Source organism: Parasteatoda tepidariorum, chromosome 7, assembly GCF_043381705.1.
Source record: "Parasteatoda tepidariorum isolate YZ-2023 chromosome 7, CAS_Ptep_4.0, whole genome shotgun sequence".
Lineage (NCBI taxonomy): Eukaryota > Metazoa > Arthropoda > Arachnida > Araneae > Theridiidae > Parasteatoda > Parasteatoda tepidariorum.
In genome coordinates, this window is record NC_092210.1 from 71,447,241 (window position 1) to 71,471,482 (window position 24,242).

The 24,242-nt window shown below is 30.9% G+C and overlaps 1 protein-coding gene and 1 long non-coding RNA gene across 3 annotated transcripts in view; both read left to right on the forward strand.

The window, feature by feature from the left end:
• Nucleotides 1-24,242, forward strand: part of LOC107440033 (uncharacterized) — a 60,113-nt gene that overhangs the window by 11,547 nt on the left and 24,324 nt on the right. Inside the window, exon 1 of one of the 2 annotated variants that reach the window (XM_043043635.1) lies at nt 20,635-20,738. The exons of the other annotated variant lie outside the window; for it this stretch is intronic. The gene's annotated coding sequence lies outside the window, so the exon portion shown is untranslated. Of the gene's footprint in view, nt 1-20,634; nt 20,739-24,242 lie in introns of those variants that run through there. 2 annotated transcript variants of the gene reach the window in all.
• LOC139426066 (uncharacterized) lies at nt 1,380-7,884 on the forward strand. Its single transcript, XR_011637344.1, has 3 exons — nt 1,380-1,515; nt 4,894-5,018; nt 7,680-7,884. It is a non-coding gene; the product is annotated as an uncharacterized lncRNA (long non-coding RNA).

Consider the following 24,242-nt stretch of genomic DNA (forward strand, 5'->3'; position numbering starts at 1 on the left):
TAATTAATTACTTACAATCGGGATTACAAGTAATCAAAATATATGATTACATGTAATCATGATTACGCGTAATCTTGATTACATGTAATTATGATGTACAGCTGTTTCTCATATGAATCACAACAAACATCTCTAAGGAGAGAGCACACTCTCACCCGCAGAACAAAAGACTTTTTTAAACAAATATTATCAAATCCTTACTAAATTATTTTAATAAATTTAGGACAATTAAAAAAATTAAACAATTCTGCTGGTAATAAACAAAAGAATTAAATAATGTGTATTAGTAAAAATATCAGAAATATCCATTCATTCAAAGTTTATGTACAAAAACAAAGCAATTTAAACTAACTGAAAATTTTTTTTTTAATTATTTTGACCTATCTAATATGCAGACATTATAATTCATTAATATCTTACGTAAAAAAACAACAACTATTTCTAATTTGACTCAAAACCCACTATTTTTAAGGAGACACTCACCCACAGAACATACGATTTTTCTCACACAAATATAATCAAAACCTAACTAAAATATATTATTATTTTTGGGAGATACATAAAAATAAATTAATTCTACTTTTTATAGATATAAGAATAAAATAATAACGCGTATTCCTAAAAATGTCAGCCAAATATTTAAGTTTCAGCTCTGAAAACCCAGAAGTTAATAATCATAAAATAAAGCTTATTTTCTCACATTTTTTCAAAAAAATTTACAACTATTCTGACCTATTTATGAAGTTAATCACAGTTAATCTAATTCATTAATATCTAAACAAAAAAAAAACAACAATTATGTATAGTATGTATCATAATAAACAGCGTCTGTAAAGTGAAACAGAACTTACTCTCCAATCAAAAAATCTAAATTTTTTTCATGTAAAGAATGTCACAATTTAGCCGAAACTTACTATACAGCTTATTAGAACTCTATTTTACACGAAAATTGACCTCAAATTATTAAAAAATTTAAGAAAAATGTAAAAGTTGCTAATTTATTTCAAAATGACATTAAAATCCCATAAACTTACATTAGAGTACTTGCCACCCAATTGATTGTGAGCAAGGATCATGACGTCACGCATCCGTACTCCATAATCACCATCCGCTTACTTTTTCTCCCTTGTACATAAGCGAGCTATAAGCTGAAAACTGCAAAAAGCTCAAAAACTGATCCGTAGTCATCATCATCAACTTTATGAACTGATGTAAATATTTATAGCAGATTCATTTTAAAATTTTATGTTGTTATTTGGTTGACATGAAGAAAATATATATTTTTGTAAAGAAACTCTTAATATTATTATAATTTTACTGTGTAATTGAAAACAGAAGGGAAGAAAAACCCATCTGCTTTAGAATTTGCAGTTGAAATGAAAAGGATAAGTAGGGTTGTACAAAAAGTTCCAGGCCAAAAATTTGGAGTATACAGATTCCTACCACTTTTCTTCATGCTTGGAGCTGCTTTAGAATTCACTATGATAAAGTGGGAATTTCGAGGAGTGAATTTTTGTAATATATTCTTTTATATCAAATTATTAAATTATAAGTATGTTTTTTCAGCTGTAAGACCTAAGGGAGAATGTATTTTTTTACTATGTTTAATTGCTATTCTAAGATAATGAGGCATATTATTTGTATGAACTTATTGTTGAGTTTCACCAAAAAGTTCGATGGGATATTTCCGTGTAGTGATCAGTTGCGTTAGCTACAACCGCCAATGTGACAAATGGATTTTAAACTTTTAGAAAAATATGTAACAAAAATCTAAAACTTGCTCCGTCTGGCTACGAGTTCAACCCTTTGTGTTTGTCCTCTTCTGTGTTTTTTTTTATTTTCTTAGTTTCTTGCGAGCTGCTGCCCTCAAGTTGCCAAGACTTGGCGATTATTCTGTTGCAAATCACGATATGGAAACCTTCCCTCCTATGTCCTCAAAGTATTCTAATGATCTTTCCCTAAATGGCTCAGAGGATAGAGCGTTTGCCTTCCAATGAGGTGAACCAGGGTTTGATCCCGTGATGGCTGGTCAATAGGAATTCCGCATCCGGCTTGCACCGACCACTATTCTGATGTGAAATATCCTCACTGGTAGATGGATCATGGGTTAGAGTCCCCTTGCAGTCAGGCTAAGCGTGGGAGGTTGTGGTGGTCTTCCTATCCATGTAGCACAAATGCGGGTTAGTTCTATCAAAAAGTCCTCCACGAATGCAAATATCTGCCAATACTTGATCCAGGAGTTCCCCTGTCTTCGGGATTGGGTTCAAAATTACAAGGCTACAGAGTTGAACATTAGTAGTTAAACCAAAAAACAAAAGAAAAAATGGGTCTGCTGTTCAATGACGGTTATAATATTATAATATGCTTAATTTATCTTACCATTTTATCAGCTTAATATAGTGTATAATATTATTAGATCACAAGCTCTTTTGGCTTAGTTAGGTTCTTTCCTTCATGTTATGCTAGAGCTGCACAATAGGCTATTGGCGATGATCTAAGAAACATCTACTGAAGATGATCTAGAGGCAACATAGATACATCATATCCCATTTTGCGGGGAGGATACATTCCAACGGCCTTCATTCCTCCACTAATGGTAATTTTGACCTGAGCACAATAAACGCCAAAAGGTAATGATTTTTTGTGGGAACACCGTGAACGAGACAGATTTAGCATGAACCAGTCATTATAATATGGCATGAAAAAATAATATATTCTGCAGGAATCTAGCTTGCGACGTCTCTGACATGGGCCCAATGCCTACCAGCAAGGCTCTCCCTGCCTACACGCTCAATAATATTTCTTTTTTTAATTTGAGAAAGAAGATATAGCGAGGTATTTGTCCAAATTCATAGCAGTCTTATCTTGGCCAGTCATAGAAAGAGAATACGTTGATGAGTCAACAACGTTTAAACAAAAAAGATAAACGCATATAAAACTACTACTACATTATAAAACTACTAGACGAACACAAAAGTATAAAATTTATGATCTGAAAAGTAATTCGGGAATGGCAAATATTTAAAAGTACATTTGCTAGAAGAAATGTTTGTTTTTTTCTCATTTTTTTAAACTTATATTTTAATGAGTAGCAATTTTGTTGCAAATTCTGATTTGTAATAAAAGGATAATTTAATCAACTTGATATATTTTGCCTCAATTTTTATTTAGCTATAATTTGATCCAATAAAGTTTTAATGCAATATGACATGAAAATATGAAAAATTTGCATTTCAATAATCGCTTTTAAACTTACTCAATACCATCGTAAATCCGAGTTTTGATCTTTTCTTTTTTCAATTAATGAAATTCCGACATTATTGCGACCTAGAAAATTTGAACCGAAGAAAGTACACAAATGCTTTTTCAACTAACTGTGATGATATTTGAAGTATAACTAACTCTAATAACTTTGCGCTTCAGAAAAAGCAAGAATTTTTGAACATTATAATACAACAGATAATGAAATCTGGCTCCTTGATTCAGGCACCCCTTTAAGCATGCAAAAGAAAAACCCAACTTTTTTTGTAAGTTTTAAAAATGTATTCGAGGTAAAAACACAACTCTAAAGTCTGAAGGTATAGAAACTGTAAAAGGTAAAACATTTTTTAATGACTGTAAAAATATTTTTACTATTACTGATGTTTTATTTGTTTCAGAGTTAGAAAAGAATTTAATGTGTATCTAAACATTTAATGTATCTAAGTTAATTGATAAAGGCTATAAATTAGAATGGGATGAGAACAATGTTTCGATTTTAAGTAGTAATGATATTGTTTTCAAAGATGCTAAAGTAAATAACTGCTTTGAAATTAGTAAGGAACCTTGATTTGATTGAATTCAATGTAGTAAAAAGTTATGATACTTGGCACAAAAGACTATCGTTTAAATCCATAATGTATGTCTCAAAATGCAAAATATTGTTGGTATAAATGTTAGATTTTGAAATTTCTCTCATTGAATCATGTGATATAAGTAATTTAACTTGTAAAAATAATCCTAAATTAAATGTTGATCGATGTATAATTCTATTTTAGAATTGGTTCATGCTGATTTAGCAAGGCCAATTAATACTGATTCTTTGCGTAATTCTAAATATTTTTTAGTATGATGAGGATTATTCTGGAAAGTATTTTTCTTATTTTTTGAAACATAAATAGGAAGTATTTGACATGTTAACTAATTTTGAAGAAAGGTATGAATATTTAATGAGTAAGAAAATCAAATGTTTCAGAACAGATAGTCAGTTAGAATTTGTGAATAATGATTTAGATAAATTCTTAGGAAAATCTGGTATAATTCGTGAAAAAACTACCGTTTAATCCTGAAAGCAAGAGCAAAGTTGAAAGAGCTGTAAGAGTTTTCGTATAAAGAGCGAGAACATTATTATATAAAATCGAATTACCATAAAATTTTTGGCCAGACCCATAAATTGTAGCATTTACATTTCTAATCTCACACAGTATGAAAACAAACAGAAGCTTTCGATTGAATTATGATCAGAAAAAGAACTAAAAGTAAGTTACTTAAAAACCTTAAGATGTGCAGTTTATTTTCATATTCCTAAACAATTCTGATGTAATAAATTTTCTGTTCCTTGTAAGCGAGGATTTTTATCGATTATTCTAGAGATAGATGCGCATATAGGATTTTTATATCATTAAAAATTGAATAATTGTGGAGAGATCAGTTAAATTTTATTAATTGATTAGAATAAGTAAATTTTTATATAGCAGAAATGAATATTATGATTGGAATATTAAGGATTTGAATAGTTTAATGTATCACAACTGCTAATCGAAAGTGAAACTCAAATACGCAATCGAATAAATTACACCAGAAACAGCTAATTTGCAAAAAGATGAAAATGACACTTTCATTTTGAACTTTTAGAATGGATGAAAAAATCTACTACCTTCAAATTTCGCCTTGAACGAGTCACCCATCCTAGTAAATTATTATCAAACAACAAATGGAGTTAAATATTTGGCAGGGTCGGACCATGCCAATTTTCAAGTGTAAGTAAAAATATTTTAGTGCCCACCATACTTTAAGGATAATAATAAATGTGTATGGTATAAATTAATTTTATTCAGAATCTTAAAAAAAATCAATCTACAAACTTTATTGTTATTATTATTTTTTTTATAAAAATGCAGTTCAAACTACTTCTATAATGTACTTTTATTGAAATTCAAAAAGTGAAAAAATGTCCTACCCTAAGCAATTTCAGTAGAGCAATCAAAATATTGGAAGTCTTTTTATTAGATTTGCATATTTATCTACTTATCTTTTATGCCTGGTATTCTCAAATGAAAATAAAGTATTATTTGCATACAACAATAAATCTTACATTTTTATATTTTGAAATTATTTTATTTGATGATGATCGAAAAAATTGGATAATGAGGTATAGCATTTTGTCTTGCTTTGTAATCACTTTTCTATTCATTCAGATTAAGGTTTCAAAAATACTTGTTCCTGATATTCTGCTCAAAAATACAAATGATTTTTATCAACCCGGCATTTAAATTTTGTATTGATTTCTGATAACGTGGACATTTTCATCACTGATTGAAATAAAAGAACTAGTTCAAATATATTACACAATTTAATATGACAAAAACAAAATTAATTTTCGGTACTCCTAATATTTTACCGAAAAAGATTGGTCTCTAAAACTTAAAAATCACAGAAACTCAATGAATCAATAAAACTTCAAAATAAAAATTAATGTGATTAATGTCTTAAAAATAAAATCAAAATTTGATGCTTTTAAAAAATTTCAAAATTTTTATGGGATATTAGAACAAAAAAAAAACTAAATACAGTGAAAAAAAACTTTAAAACATATTTTGAAAGTTGTTAAACTTTTTTAAAAATCGCCACTTTCCACATAGATGAAAATTATCAAAATCACTGCCTTATTCCCATTTTTTGTAAATTCTTATGAGCCCAAGTAATTAGTTCTTGGAGCAAGTTTTTAAATTTTAAAAAATTAGACCGCAAACGCTGCTTTAGATAGGCTAAACTTGTAACAGTCATGACTAACAGTTGCAAACTCATAGCAGTTATAAAAATAGCATATTATTCGCAAAAAAGCATTTCTTATTGCAAAAAACAGCCTTAAATAACGCTGGTTGTAGTCAAAATTTTATGTCATTTCGTTGCATCTAAAGTTCTGTCTAAGACTGAATAAAAGTATTTTCATTAGTTTTAGTTCAAAAAATATCTATAGCTATTGAAAAGCATTAATTCTTTGCATTTTTTTTATTAAATATTATCCATTTTTATGCAAAAAAAAAACGATTTATTTTTAATATACAAAAAGGTTTTTAAAACTATTCATGGGAATTATTTCTATCGTGGTAAACCACATGATCACGATTGCTTACACGCGTCTCATTTTTCTAATTAAATTAGGTCACCACCTCCAAAACTCCCGATGTTGAACAGCCAATTCCTTTGGTGCATATGTAGCTTTTTTTTTATTTACAACTTTTTAGCTTTGAATTTGTAAGACAGGAAAAGTTTAAAGAACCAGGTAAAAATCGCCTTTGAGAAGAATTTTTTTTAAGCGAAACTAATCTTTGTGCGAAAGGAAGGCAAGAAACACGAAAACCCTTCATGGTTAGCCCAATACCAATGAAGCTCTAATCTATCTTTACTAGAGCATAACTGGCATCAGTAATGCACTTTCTGCCGGAAGGGAGAAAAATAAAAGTTAATCATCTGTGATTTGTTTATAAGTCAATTTTATTTATCTCGGCTGGGCTATGCCGATTTTTTATAAAAAAGTTTCCATTCATTTTGCCGAAAAATAATGTCCGCTTAACATTACGGATTCTACACTTAATGTTTTAAGCGTGCGCAGACATCTTAAAGATTGCTGATAAGGTCCTTGTTATTTTTTATTTAAGAATAATAATCCTAATAATTACATTTTATAATAATTCGGTCTTGTGCATGGTTTCGTAATATTAGTTATTACCGATTTATTGATTATTTAGTTGGGTTTTTTACAACTCATATGAAGATGGAGCAATCAGTTAGTAACAATAATGATAGTTCCAATAACAGAAAATAAAGAGATGTTCGTTTTCAGCATAACCATGCTCAGAAAAAAAAAATTAAATTCATTAACAGAGTGTCCGAAACACACTGTAAACCAGAAACAATAAAATTATTTGTTGAAGATTATTTAAGAGCTATTTTTTTCTTTTTTAATTGTTAATTCCTAAAAGAATCTGCATTCCTTCGTAATGTATGGAAGCTGCTGTTTCAAATTTCCCATTTTGTCCATAGCTCCTTCGAACTCCCAACACCTTAATGTTTGATGCCAAACCAGTGATTTTCTAGGACTATTTGTTGCCAAGTGCACTTAATTTGTTCTTCCACCTGAAAAATACTCAAATATTGTCACTTACCTCCTTCATCCACTGAGAATCCTTGAAATTAATAAAATGTTATAAAATTAAATGACTAGTTTCCCCAAGGAATCTCATTTTTTTTTTTTTTTTTAAATGATCCTTAGCTGCTTCATCCACACAGCTCTTCACTTATTAAGTGACGAAATATCTGATATTAAAGTGTATTAAATGTATTAATTCAAACTTCATTATTTACATATCGTTATGCCTGAATGTTCTTATCATGATTATTTACATATTTTATTACAGATAAAACATTTAAACGTAGAAGAGCAGAAGAATATGTTGCTCAAGAAATTCATGAGGGTAAACTCTACTTAGATAGTAAAAATGTTAATTCATAATGTACAAATTGTGGTATAAAATGAAGAAATATCATTTTCAGAAACCATATGTAGTATTTGATGTAAAAAAATAAGATTTCTGTAATAAATTTAGTTTGAAGTTGCTCTTATTTATGTTTCATATTCTATTTTAAAAATATTCTAGTCGTCTTTGACGTGAAAATCCCCCATTTTCATCTCTGATTTACTGCCTTAGGATTTTTTAGGGGGTATTTCCAGACAAAAAGAAGCTAATTTTGATATGGATGATGTTAGAAAAAATTGAAGTGAAGGAAATAAAATATTACCTTTGAAACAATAATACTTCCCGAGGTTCAAAAGGTTCGTTTTTGTTTTATAATTTCTCAAAATGACCTTAAATTATTTTTTAACTCAATGCCTTAATTCAATGCATAATGAAGAAAATTTTATTTCTCGTTGGCATCTGTAGATTTTATTCTTTTTAAAAATGTTTCTAACAATGTTATTTTTGCTGGTACAGCATTGTATATTTCACAATAATATCAAAAAATATACCATATTTCAAATATATAACGTTAATGGTAAATACTAGTTTAATAAATAAAAATTGCAAGAGAGGTCCCTTTTCTTCATTAAAAAATAAACAACAAGAAGGGAAAAATCAGTTTGTGTGTTGCTGTTTTTCCTTAGCAGAGATGACACAGACAGATAAACTAGTTTTTGATGATTTTAATTAATTCTTTGCTCTTATTGAACTCGGAAATGATTGGTCAAAGATAAGAATTTTTTTCCCTTACTTAAATATTAATTTGTGACCCTTAATGTGTGATTAAAGAATTCTGAAAATTATTATTAAGGGAGACCATTATACCATGTTTGTGGATAGATGACTGAATGTAAACAATAAGTTTCCTAAAACTGGAAGAAATTTAGAAAACTTCCGATGTATCCCCCTAATAATATTAAAAATTAAATATTCCTTAAAAATAAACAATATTTTTGAAAATAAGAATTTTTTCAAACTGTAAATAATGTTATTTAATAAAAGAATTCCTTTTTAAAAGAATACGTATGTTTCTTAAAACAAGAAATTCCTATAAAAATGATTTATAAATAAAACTAAAATTTATTTTTCAAAAATAAATATTGCTTCTGAAAATAACGTTTAAAAAAATATGTGCATTAACTTTTTGATTGTTGAAAATATAATTCTGTTAGTTCTTCTTGCTGTTTCAAACATCCTAAGTGTATGATCTTGTAATCTCTTTTTCTAAAAACCTTCCACATTTCGAAGTTGAATGGTTTATAACTAAAAAATTTTTGAAAATATTGCAAGCGAACCTCTCAAATATGTAGATGTTCTTTCTATCTATATATTTTGTTCTATATATTTCATTGGCAATAAACCCTTGGTGATAAATCGCGCCAAGCTAGTTTACCGGCTAAGCAGTAAGGAATCAAAGAGGCTTTGAGTCGAGGGAAAACCTGACCCAAGGATGAAACAACGACAGCTATATATATATATTGTAGCGTAAAAGAAACTGAATCAGTCCAGAAAGTTAGAGATTTATTAAGAACTTTGAAACGTATAGGGAACAAGGTGACTGGCGTTTCAGCTTGAAACACCTGACCTTTTATAGGTCAAAATAACGGAAGAGGAAATGACAAATTAGAATCTAGAAGATACACAAGTAATAAATAAAATCTTCTATGACATTTATAACTTTTTATATTTTCTTCGAGCTCTGAGAATCGAACTCGGTATCCTTGTCCCCCTAGGATGACCGCTCTAACCTCACGGCTAAGCTGACACACGTCATAGCATCCTCCTTAAAAAAAAAACAGCGTCTTCACTGTTTCATTCTATGGCTGTTCTGGCACGTGATTGGTCCTCGTTACTCCAACTACTCTCGTTCTTAGATTGTTTCTTTGTTTTGTAACTTTTCTGTTCTGCATTTTCGGTTTCACATGGTTCTTATTGAAACTATGGGTTATGATAAGGTTTCATACACACCACAATGGCAGTGCCTGCCGTTTTGCGCCTTGTGGATGGTACAACGTCTTCGACCTCGCAAGTTACATTAGATAGTTATCGTTTTATTTTGTAAGGTCCAAAATACTTATTTAATAGCTTTTCGAACTGGCATAGAAATCCAAACAAGTTCACCTGGTTTATAACACATTGGTCGGTGTTTTGCATCGTATCGCTTCTTGTTTTTTTCTTCCGCATCAATGGTACGAAGGCGAGCAAGTTGTCTAGCTTCTTCTGCTTTGCAAATAAGATGCGTAGCATAATCAGTTTTAAATCCACGTTGGTTAGGGAACATAGCACCCAAAATTGTTTCATCTTCATAATCGTGAAGAAGATAAAATATTGTGAAGCCAGTAGTTTCTTGTTTAGCGGTGTTATGTTATAGGGGAAGGTGACAAAGGGCAAAATAGCATCTCAATCTTTGTGTTCAACGTCGACATGCATAGACAGCATATCAGCCAACGTATTGTTAAATTTTTCTGTGAGGCCATTCATCTGAGGGTGGTAGGCTGTTGCAGTGCGATGATCCATGTCACAAAGTTTTAATAGCTCCGATATGACCCTCGAGAGAAACACAGCTCCACTATCCGAAATGAGAATTTTTGGGGAACCATGTTTAATGTCTTCAAACAGGAATTTTGATACCTCGTGGGCTTCAGCGTTGGGGAGGGTTTTTGTAGAAGCAAATAGTCTGTATACCCCACAATCCATTTATTTAATAAAAGTGACTTAGGGAAGCATCCTTGCAAATCAATACCTATTCTGTGAAAAGGTGCTTCAGGGGGAATTGGCATCAAGCTTCCAGGTGGCCTTTGCGACAGTTGTTTACGTCGTTGACATTCCTTACAATGAGAAACTTACCGCCTCACACTTCGGTACAGTCGAGACCGATAGAATCGTTTTCTTATCCTATGCAACGTTTTGGCGAATCCCAAATGACCTGCTGTTGGTGCGTCGCGAAAGTACTGAAGAATTTCCTGGCTTAACTTAAAGGGAACAATCGGTAGCCATTGTATTCCGACCGATTCATAATTCCGCTTACAGAGTATTCCATCCATAATTTTAAAATTTGCATCATTATTTCACTGACCTATATTCCTCTTTAAAGTTGTTGTCTCCTGGTCTTTGTTCTGTTCTTCCGCGAGATTTGTGATGGCAGTTATACTTTTTTCCTGCTCATTTTCAGCAGTTGGTAGAGGATGTCGTGATAGGCAAACAGCATCTTTATGTCTGCAACCCGACATATAAACAATAGTTACATCAAATTCTTGTAGTCTGAGAGCCCATCGAGCTAATCTTCCTGAAGGATCTTTTAACCCTGAAAACCAGTATCGAGTGATGATCTGTTATTATAGTGAAAGCTCTTCCGAAGAGATACGGTCGGAACTTACTTATTGACCAAATAGGAGCAAGACATTATCGCTCCGTTGTTCTGTCTTTGTCAATATTCGAGAGGCATATGCNATAGCATCCTCCTTAAAAAAAAAACAGCGTCTTCACTGTTTCATTCTATGGCTGTTCTGGCACGTGATTGGTCCTCGTTACTCCAACTACTCTCGTTCTTAGATTGTTTCTTTGTTTTGTAACTTTTCTGTTCTGCATTTTCGGTTTCACATGGTTCTTATTGAAACTATGGGTTATGATAAGGTTTCATACACACCACAATGGCAGTGCCTGCCGTTTTGCGCCTTGTGGATGGTACAACGTCTTCGACCTCGCAAGTTACATTAGATAGTTATCGTTTTATTTTGTAAGGTCCAAAATACTTATTTAATAGCTTTTCGAACTGGCATAGAAATCCAAACAAGTTCACCTGGTTTATAACACATTGGTCGGTGTTTTGCATCGTATCGCTTCTTGTTTTTTTCTTCCGCATCAATGGTACGAAGGCGAGCAAGTTGTCTAGCTTCTTCTGCTTTGCAAATAAGATGCGTAGCATAATCAGTTTTAAATCCACGTTGGTTAGGGAACATAGCACCCAAAATTGTTTCATCTTCATAATCGTGAAGAAGATAAAATATTGTGAAGCCAGTAGTTTCTTGTTTAGCGGTGTTATGTTATAGGGGAAGGTGACAAAGGGCAAAATAGCATCTCAATCTTTGTGTTCAACGTCGACATGCATAGACAGCATATCAGCCAACGTATTGTTAAATTTTTCTGTGAGGCCATTCATCTGAGGGTGGTAGGCTGTTGCAGTGCGATGATCCATGTCACAAAGTTTTAATAGCTCCGATATGACCCTCGAGAGAAACACAGCTCCACTATCCGAAATGAGAATTTTTGGGGAACCATGTTTAATGTCTTCAAACAGGAATTTTGATACCTCGTGGGCTTCAGCGTTGGGGAGGGTTTTTGTAGAAGCAAATAGTCTGTATACCCCACAATCCATTTATTTAATAAAAGTGACTTAGGGAAGCATCCTTGCAAATCAATACCTATTCTGTGAAAAGGTGCTTCAGGGGGAATTGGCATCAAGCTTCCAGGTGGCCTTTGCGACAGTTGTTTACGTCGTTGACATTCCTTACAATGAGAAACTTACCGCCTCACACTTCGGTACAGTCGAGACCGATAGAATCGTTTTCTTATCCTATGCAACGTTTTGGCGAATCCCAAATGACCTGCTGTTGGTGCGTCGCGAAAGTACTGAAGAATTTCCTGGCTTAACTTAAAGGGAACAATCGGTAGCCATTGTATTCCGACCGATTCATAATTCCGCTTACAGAGTATTCCATCCATAATTTTAAAATTTGCATCATTATTTCACTGACCTATATTCCTCTTTAAAGTTGTTGTCTCCTGGTCTTTGTTCTGTTCTTCCGCGAGATTTGTGATGGCAGTTATACTTTTTTCCTGCTCATTTTCAGCAGTTGGTAGAGGATGTCGTGATAGGCAAACAGCATCTTTATGTCTGCAACCCGACATATAAACAATAGTTACATCAAATTCTTGTAGTCTGAGAGCCCATCGAGCTAATCTTCCTGAAGGATCTTTTAACCCTGAAAACCAGTATCGAGTGATGATCTGTTATTATAGTGAAAGCTCTTCCGAAGAGATACGGTCGGAACTTACTTATTGACCAAATAGGAGCAAGACATTATCGCTCCGTTGTTCTGTCTTTGTCAATATTCGAGAGGCATATGCTATTACGGCTTCTTTACTTTTTTCGATTTGAACTAGCTGCTGCTACGAGTCGACATGCTGGCAGCATTCAATGAAAGCGACAGTCGTTGTTACTCTTTTTGTGAGTAGAACTTGGTAAATATTTTCAGAAATACCCTTCATAAGATGAGAAACCTTGTCTTCTTCACTCATGCTTGACACGATGGCATAATCCCAGTACTGCTCCCTGTTGTTGAGCTCTGGTCTTTAATTCTTCTTCAGCACGGTGTACAGACTGGAAGATACCATAAAATGTTTCTTTTAATTTAATTCTGAAGGCTGTCCAAGATGTTAATAGACATTCATTATTTTCAAACCAAAGTTTGTCTTTCCCGCTAAAAAAAAGTAAGCATTTGTAAGGCATGTTTCGTCGTCTCGGTTGTTATATTTGGCGAGTCGATCATATTCTTTTTACCAAGCTCCAAGATCTTGCTTGGATTCTCCAGAAAAAGAAAATGGATAACGAATGTGCTGGACAATCGAAGTAGTGACAGGTGTTTCGGGCATTTTTGGATATTCTAGCTGCAATCCTCTGAAGCGGCTACTCCTTCTTAAATCAACGCCCAAATCTGCTTCAATTACCCAACGCTTCCACCAAATGTCGCGTAGAAAGAAATTAAATAAGTCAGAGATTTATTAAGAATCTTCAAACGTACAGGGAAGGAAACAACTGGCGTTTCAGCTTGAAATACCTGATCTTTTTTAGGACTAAATAACGGAACAGGAATTGACAAATTAGAACATTCTAGAAACTTCTAGAAGATACAGAAATAATGAATAAAAGCTTCTATTACAATTATAGATTTTTATATTTTCTCGAGCTCTGAGGATCTAACTTGGTATCTTTGTCTCTCCAGGACGACGACTCTAAGATAAATGTGTCAGTAAATTCTTAGCAAAATTCTTTCTTGTAATTAAGAATCCTCAAAAGGAGAATTTTTTTAAACACGGAAGTGTGCTTCCACCCTAATGATCATTTAAGAAAATCGGATAGGATGAAGTTCAATCAAAAACTTTTCAAAATGTTGCCTAAAATTTTCTTTTATTTTACTCAGTTGATTGTAACAAATTCATAAAATGTGCACTATCGTGACTTTTTCAATATACGTGTAGTTCTTTGTCAAGTTGGTGTAACTCAAAATGTTAAAATTTGTATTTTATTTATTTATTTATTAAAATTTGCCTTTTATTTATTTATTTATTAAAATTTGTATTTTATTTATTTATTTATTTTTTATCACATTTAGTCTTTTTATTTACGATAAAAGTGAAACGACTCCAATAATTTCACAAACAATAGGATAATAAGTAACCCGCCGAATTCTTATTTTTTGAATGGGAAATAATTTGGGACCGATTCGAGTAATCTCATAATAAATAACTTGCTCAAATTCAGTGCCTAGCAAATCATAAATGTATAACGTTTTGCTTGATATCAAGATTTTATATTCGACTTGGTTCCGTTTCCTTGTTAGTACGTAAAAAATCCAATGATAAGATCAAAAGTGATTCGGTGTATTTTTTTATGTCATTTTTTAAAAAAAACCTTATATGATTCATCCTTATCTTGGTTAGTTATTATCCTTAACTTTTAGATTAAGTCTAAAAATATATATAGTGAATAGATTATATACTGTTCTGGAATGCTGAGAATGCAGGAAGAAAATCGGTTAGTATTATAAATTTAAAAAAAAGAAAAAAAGAGATTGTTGTCGTGTTCTGGCACCTTAAAAGCTTTAATTCATATTTAATGAAGACGATAAGTAACTTTAGAGCGAGCAAACAAGTTAAACTTCGCAACGTATTTTAAGATAAAGTTTAATTTGAATGACAGATCCTTTCATCAACTGTTCAGAAGTTGGCAACAACTTACTCGTTGGGATTGACACTTTCGTGTGTTGTTTTAATTTCTTTCAGATGATGGAAGAGATCTGGGCATCATTTCTGACTTTTATTTAATAATTTTTACTAGAGATCTACAAAACGTCTAGGAGTCAGAAGCACTTTTTTTAAGTGCCGGTATATTATGTATCGGAAAGTAGCAGAACAGTAATGATATGATCTATAGTTAAACTCTCATTTCAACGATTATTCCATTATAGCGACCGATACATAATGTTTTGTTTGCTATTCCATAGACGTCCAATAGAACGCTTGAACTATGCCATTCATTCGAATGTAGCAAAAGAAATTTACTCCCTCCCTTTTTTTTCGCGAAAATTACTTAAAAAAACAAGAGATTTTCGTTGAGTGCTTTTGCATCTTCTAAACAAACTCCTTTTATTCTACTATAATTAGCAAAAGTTTCAAAGAAATGATTTAAATGACTATTTTTTGATGTTACCACACATGCACCGTAATATATTTTGAATATAGGAAGAATAACAACACCAACTCACTAGATTCATTTTCTAGTGATCTATGGTCCGAAAGTTAGTGAAATATAAATTACTCTGCATTATTTATAATCAAATGAAAATCAGAATAAGGAAGTACGCATTTATTAGGTGTAAAATTATGTATTCCTTATCCTTATAAATTAATTTTCAAAGAGTACAATACTTTTATGAATCATACATTTCTTCAGTGGCGGACCTGTCTGTATATTTTTATATTAGCTTTTATACGTATAGCTTTTAAAATGATACGTAGATATTCTAAAAAATGCGTATAAGAACTGTGCTGCATTACAAACAAAGTCTGCTAAGAAAAACAATTATATTTTTTATCTTAATCACCAGGGGGCAAAGCCCCCTGTTCGCTACCGCTCACCAACCCCGATGATTGCTTCGCAATAATTGTTTTTTCTTGCCAGAAAACAGTTTTTCTACTATAATTAAATATATTCACTTAACATCTATGTACTAAAAGGATTTCTGTTTACATACGCTCTTGCGCCTCTACTTCCCACCTCCAAATTACGACCTATTAGTATTATAAGCACTTAGATCTCTTGGTGAACAGAAGTGATTTTTTAATTATCAATTTTTTAAAATAACATTTATATTCTTAATACATTATATTGTTCAAACAAATTTGATGAGTTCACAACCATAATTTAAAATTTTCACTAATAATAACAGTACTGAAAAATAACTTTAAATTAGGGATACAAAAATATTAAAAGCAAAACAATACCTTCCCGACTTTTGTTAATTTTATGCTGATGACACCCAAACAATATGGAAATGAATGGGGGAAAACTGGATCCTACCACGTGATTTTCCAGCCAATAAAAATCCGCCGACAACAATGGAAAACGAGGTCAGACTTCTATGAGTTTATGTTATATAGAGAAATTTAAAAGCAATATACTGGTGGAACTGTATTTTTGTGAAATGTTCGCGCCCTGAGATGGTTTATTTATGAGTTAAAATATTCAGATTCTTTTGTTCAGTTTTCTGTTTCAGTTTCAGATACTTTCAGTTTTGACTTTTGTTAAATTTCTCAAGAAATACTTAAAGAAATATTTTGTAACTTTAGAGATGTTTAGTTCATTTTTCATACTTAGCAATACAATTTAAAGTTTTCAGAGGTGTGAGAGCCCTATAATAAATTACGAAATAAAACAAGCATTTTTGAGCACTCTATGCCAGAAAATCAAGCAAAGAACTTGTAACTTGTATCGATTACTTAAGTTGTTATTTTTAATAAATGCATCAGGTTTCGTAAAACTGGAGTAAATATTTATGGAGATATAGACATTTTTGTAAAAAATAAATTTTTTTCGCCTTGCGTTTTTTCGTTATGGACGTTTTTGTAAAAAATTTATTTTTTTGCCTTGTTTTCGTTATAACTTTATAAATATTCAATGGAATTAAACAAAATTTTTGGAGCAATTTAAGATTAATACAAAATTATCGATTTAAAATTTAAAACAAAAATTTAAAAACTGCGCAAGTTATGAGTATTTTAGCTAGTTATTTTATATTGCGCATGCACTGAAAAAAATTTAATTAGTTTTTGCATAATTTTGTCGCGATCCGCATTTGGCCACTAATTAAAAAAAAATTTGATTAGAATATCTTAAAAATTTAAAAAGTTTCAAATAATTTTCTAAGTAGTTTTTGTACTTTTCAAAAGAAAGCTCAAAATGATCACAAGTTTTATTTTGTATCATTAAGACAAAATTTAATAACAAATGATAATACCATACAATAATGGTCTGATAACTTTGATGGTAATAAGTAATTTAATGGTAAACTTTGATGGTATGGAGAAAGAAACCATGCGAAAGAAAACATACTTTTATGCGGGGGAGGGGGGATCCCCCATAATGCCGATCTCATTTTTAATAAATCTTGTTTAATATTGCTAGATGAAATTTGTGGATAACATTTTATCGTTTTGAGCTTTCTTATCGAAAGTAGGGTAAACTAACCAGTGAAGGAAGACTTAAGCTTCGCTTGCCTTTTAAAAAATCATATTAATTTCAAAATTTTTAATTTTAGTTAAATGACAGTGTCAACATATTTGTTACTAATTGCAAATTATGTAAAAAAAATTGTAGAGAACTTACATAATATTGTTTTAAAGTTTTGGAGGTTCAAATAACAAGTAGTAAGAAGACCAAGTGAAGGAACATTTCTTACCTGTGAATGAACACCCAGTAAAGGAACACTTAATTTTGATTATTTTTTAATGCTCTTTATGAATTTATAAGCCATACAAATATTTAAAAACAGGCCTATTCTTGAAATTATAATATATAAATACTTGGAAAATGTTACTTTTTTTGTAATCATGAATTGAAAATTAAAGTGTCAACATATTAACACATACTGTTCATTCACTGGGAAATCTATGCCCAGTAAAGAAACATGCCGGTTCCCTCACTGGTTAGAAGTTGTTTTTCGTATTTTTAACATACTTCTGATGCGGAACATCATTAAAGGTACAAGAAAATTAAAATTTATCTTTTATTTTCATTAACTTAGTAAAAAAAAACAGTAAAAGAACACTTCTTCCTTCACTAGTTTTTCATCGTTTGGTGATCCAGTGAATAAACACCCCCTTATCTCAGTACTTTATTATGCTATGATGATTGAAAAAAATAAAACGTAACTTCAATAACTATATTTTGAATTCTCTTTTTCACAGTGAGAAAAATAAAACTATTACATGCAATTAATTCCACTTCAAACATATAAATACAAACACTCACCTTATAATTTTTTCAAAGAAACAAGGTGTTGCAGAGATAATAACAAATTCCAAAATTTTTTCAGAGAAGTCTATTTGACCAGGTAATCCAAAACATTGCTAGATGACTTCCTATTGTTTGGCAGTACGCTATTGTTACCAATCAATCTAAAGAAAAACTTTCAAATTCTTATTTTTAATCAATATATATGAAATGTTCCTTCACTGATTGGTTTACCCTAGAAAAACTACTTAGAAAAAACTCTTGCTCGAAACTTTTGAAATTTTTAAGAAATTTAAATGAAGCTTTTTTCATTAGTTGCCAAATACAATTTCCTACAAAATTAAGAAAAAACTTTTTTTAATTTTTCTGCTCATGAGCAATATAAAAGAACTAGCTTAAACACTCATCTCTTTTTAAACTATACGCTATTTTAAATTACAAACTACAAGATTTGAACAAAATTGATTAAATAAATCCTAAGTTACAAAATTTCAAAAAAAATGTTATTTTAAAATTTTTTTCTTGAAAACTATTTTATTTCAATTTTTTAAACTGTCATTCAAAATTATAATATTTAAAATGAGGTAAAAATTTGTATGTCTCGCAATTCAAAACATTTTCATCGAAATAAAATAATTTAATTCAATTTAATAAAATAATTGAAAATAATAATACATTTGCGTGCAATTTTCTTAAGAGAAATAAATTTTAAATGTTCAAAAAGTTTTCGGTTCATTTACATATTTTTTGAAGTAAGTCGAAATGCGCGCAAGTAAAATAAATATTAAGGGACCCAAACTTTTTACTGCTGCTCTAATTAAATTATTTTATCCATCTTTAGCTTTCCTCTCTATTTTACAGCATAAAATAATACCTTGAGCTCAAATCGAGTTTTATAGTAAATAACAAATTTACAAAGATAAAAAGATTTAACGAATCCTAATACAAAAAAATAGGGAAAAAAATAACTTTAAAAGAAATTAAAAACTTTTCTACATGAAAAAGTAAGAAAAAAATATTGGGATTGATATGTAATCTCAGTAAATTTTATATCTTTTTCTAAATAGAAAGCAGATGTAATTGTTATTGAAAGCAGACGCCTTTTCATTTGCTTTCTTTAAAAATTTAACAAAAAATTCTGGCCTACATTTCAAGATAAAATTGACACAAATTGAACATAATATCTGGAAAAACTCTATCAACTGAATTCTTAAAAGTTGTCTCCAATATTTTATTTCTTATTTCTTCATGCAAAACTTCTAAAACGTTTTTTTTTTAATTTTTAAAATTATTTTTCATTTTTTAGCAAAATAATATTCTAAGATCAGAAGAAGGAACCTGGTGCAAACGATGACGTCATCCAAGTTAAGGAGAATAGTGGATTTTATGAATACTCCGATTAGATGTTATTTTTGTATTATCTATTTTTATTCATTTTAAACGAAAGTATTCCGATTTTTGACTAAAAAACAATTTAAAATTATTGCCATTTCGCAAAACAATGGCCTAAAATTCATAATTCTAAATAAAAATTATAGTAAATGTTCAAAGTCAATATCAAACTGTCATATTGTGAAACTGTCCTTGATATATGCGTAAAATGTTATGAACTTTTTCCAAAGAATTAGAAATTCTTCAATATTAAAAATTGATATTACTGTCTTGTTTGGTGCAATAGGTTTTTTTTTATAGGATAGAACTGTAAAACTGAATATTATGATCCCAAAAACGCACTATTTTCTGACAGAATCCAAAATATAACACGTTAAAATCATTTGATAGAAAGGTCATAAACTGATAATTAGTATATTTTCAATTTATACGTTATATAGTTTTAATCTGTATTTACAAACTTTGGACTATAATTGTGTTGGGAATTACACAGCAACAATGGTCTGTGGAATTTTTTTATTTGATAAATAAGGAAAAATATTTGAACAAATATTTTGCAATTCTTTAGAGCACTCAAAATCTTTAAGATAAAATTCAAAGATGGCGATGTTCGAAACATTGAGTATTTATTTGTTCATTTTAACCTATTTACGTAACGTAAATCTATCTCGAAAACTACTTAATGATACGTAAATAGTCACCGATTAAAATGACTAATTTTTGTGAATACTCTACTACGGATTTTTCTATACGCTTATGTCAATAGAAGAAAAAAACGGAATGTCATCCTGCATTTTTGGAATACCATGTATTTCTTCTTAAGCTAAGATATCTTTAGCATTGTTGTAAATATTTACCAAGTTCAAAAATAGTTTTGGATCTATATCAATGTTCTAAACGCATTTCCGGACAAATGGTATTTCTTCTAACTAACGGTACCGTCATAGTAGTAAATATTTTTACAAACAAAATATTTTTCCACACTTCAGAGAGAGCACGCCTAATAAATTGAGAAAGTATGACACGTGGTTTGTCTCTTCATAAAGTTTTTTTCTTTTTACCTTCATCATTGGATCTCTACACGAATCATAACTACCAACTAAATATGTTCCTTGTCGCCATTTTGCGAGGAAAGATGGCGCCCTGCTGTGTTTTCCGCCATCCCCCAATGACAAATCATGCTCATAATGATTATCAATTCAGATTGAAGTCAAGATATTGTCGCGACAAAATGGACAGGCTCCTACAAGGCGCAAATTGCTCGAGTAGCTTGGGTAATTAATTTGTTTTAATTTCTTGATAGAATTTCAACACACTGTAAAATATGTTATTTTCTACTTACTAAATTGCCTGAAGGACTTCATGAAAAATACTCTTATATTAACAGAAAATGATTTAGGCTTGATGAGGCTGCGAAAAATATTTCCAGGCGGGTTTAAGGAGATAAAATGGGTTATAAGAAATAAAGGTGAAGGTATTGGGGATCCCGATTATTTTAAACTCCATCAGTCATTTACTGGGAACACATTGTTACTGTTTTTTGTAGGGGAGAATATACAATAAATAGCCATTGTACGCATCTGAAGACTTTCTATTAAAAGTAAAAAATAATGAAGTTATGCAATGGCAGTTGATTTTTAAAAAATATACAATAACAATTTTTGATGTTATAACAATTTTGTTGGAACACATTGTTACTGTTTTATGTGGGGGTGGATATACAATAAATAGCCATTGTACGCATCTGAAGACTTTCTATTAAAAGTAAAAAATAATGAAGTTATGCAATGGCAGTTGACCTTTACAAAATATACAATAGCAATTTTTGCTGTTATAACAATTTTGTTGGAACACATTGTTACTGTTTTATGTGGGGGAGGATATACAATAAATAGCCATTGTACGCATCTGAAGACTTTCTATTAAAAGTAAAAAATAATGTTATGCAATGGCAGTTGGTATTTAAAAAAATATACTATAACTTTTGCTGTTATATCTGATTTATAAATGATACTAAAACGTATCATACGGTCATATATGTAACGCATCATAAGTTCCATTTATATAACCCACATTTTGAAAATGTTTTTTTTATTTCCAATTTGATTTTAAAATTGCATTTATGCGTTTATTAAACGATGCTTATCAGTTGAATGGAAACTGGTGATATTTTCATTCTCAGGAAAATATTATTTTGTCAGATGCCCCAAAAACTATACATCATTGTATAAAAACTTTCGAATCAAAACAAAACTACAAAAATGTACTTTATCATTTTTAAATAGAAAAATAGCTGAAAAGATCGATAGTTTAGTTTTTTAAACCACGTGAATGATGACCAGAGAAAAAGTAATCTAATGGATGAAAACTAAAATAAAAAATTCAAAAAAATTCGAAAAACTATCTAATGTTGAATTGCATTATTAAAAAAAAGTACAACGAACATATGTAATTTCTATGTGCAGTAAATAGATGCAATTAAACCATTTATGGTAAAATGTAGAAATGAATTATTACCCTTTCTAATGTGCCTCCCGGGTTTAACCGTTTTCACTTATTAATTGCTAATCACTTGTTTGCCATATTTATTTCGTTTGTCAATTAATCTTAAATGAATGAATTATTTTATTTTGCATCAGATTTTAGGGGAATACTACGTTAAAAGAATATTTTTTTCTATTTAATTAACATTCAGATATGATTATTATTCATAAAGAAATATTATTTTGATCAAAATGTTGAGCGCTCAAAATGCATTTATACATTTGTATATGATTAAGTTACTTTTAAGATCAATTTAAACATATGCTTGTGAAACATGGACTATATCTTGTACTGATGAGGTTATGTTTGGCACCTTTGAGAGAAAGGTCTTGAGAAGTATTTGTGGAGAAATTCAAAAAATAGTCAATAGACTTAGAAGAACAAATTTAGTGCTTTATCACTCATCTAAGGCAGTGTTCCCCAACCTTTTTATCACCGCGGACCTGTCAACGTTTGATAATTTTACCGCGGCCCACAGGGGGGGGACGTTGATTGTTTATATTTTAGATAATTTTTAATGACATATATTAATTTTAATATATAATATTTTAATTACATATATTAATATTAATTTACATCATATAAATTTTAATTTAATTGTTGTTGTTGCTGTTAATTTACGTCGCACTGGAGCTGCACAATGGGCTATTGGCGACGGTCTGGGAAACATCCCGGAGGATGATCCGAAGACATGCCATCACAATTTTGATCCTCTGCGGAGGGGATGGCACCCCCGCTTCGGTAGTCCGCGACCTGCGCGCGAAGTCGAGCACTTTACGGTAGCACAGTTTAACGAGGACCAATACCGCACACCCTCGGTCCCTACGCAGACTGATCCAAGTGGTCACCCAACCGCACACTGACCGTAGCCAGTGATGCTTGATTTCGGTGATCTGCTGGGAACCGTGTCTTAACGATCTACTGCGGGACTAATTCAATTGTATTTAAACATGTCTTCCAAACAAAATACAGTTACACCAAAAAATAAATATAACGTGATTTAGCATTTTAACTTACTAGAACATTAATTGGATCTTGTGCCATAAAACTTCTACATTCAATCAATCAATACTAGAACATTAAATCAATGAGAAACCTAAGCTTGTTTCTTTGCAATGAGACGGTTCCATCTCGGGGTAATCGGAGACAATGATACATTACAAAAATTTATGTTACTACTTTCGGGGGCCCCCTTTTTTAAATAAAATTTTTTTTAATGGAACACAGATATTTTTAATTTTGGGTATGAATTTAGTTTCAATGAAATGGGCGGCCCGGTACCATTTGATCCATGGACCGGTACCGATCCGCGGACCGGGGGTTGGGGAACACTGATCTAAGGTACCTGACATTATTAACTTCATTAAACGGCAAGGAATAAAATGGTCAGGCCACGTTATCAGAATGGATGAAGACCGTACCACAAGAAGAGTTTTCAATACCTGACCAGTTTGCACACGAAAAAGAGGCAGGCCGAATTTGAGATGGATAGATGGCCTAGAAGAAACTTTTGGTCTTAGAAACTAAAAACTGGAAAACGCTAGCAGGAAAAAGGTTAGCCTGGAAAAACTTCTTGAGAAGGCGATGGTCCACCCTGGGATCGACCCTGTCGAGTTATTGATGATGATGATGTTATGATTAATTTAATTTTATTTCTAAGGACGAATTTCTGATTTCTATTTCACTCGTTAGAAATGAAACCTTTCTTTTCGAATATATTTCGAAAGAGTTTGGCAAAGCGCATATTTACTGAACAATTTAATTTAAAGAAACAAACAGTATTAAAAGTTTCAAAGTATTTTGTTCGTAAAATGTGTTTTTTTACTGTGTTCATTTGTGCGAAGTGAAAGAGAAATTGTTAATTGTGGACACTTTTTGAAAGTTTCACGTTTTTCAACTTTGTGTGCTTGTAGAAGATATAAATTTTCACTTAAATACAAACGTTTATATATCAAATTGAAAGCAATTTAATGTAGAATTTAATAATAAATACAGTATTACAATATCTGTATTACAAAAAAAGTTATATAATTAATAGTAAGATCTATGTTAGATTTGCATTTTTTTAAAGTGATACTTACACAATCAATACTTAGTAGGATAACCCTTAATTTTTAAGACAGCTTCACAGCGTCTTTTCATCGAGTGAATGAGTGTTTGGAGTTCATCTTTCGTAATCACATGGTGCCAAGAATCAATTATAGCTTCACTTAGTTGTCTTTTATTGGATGGAC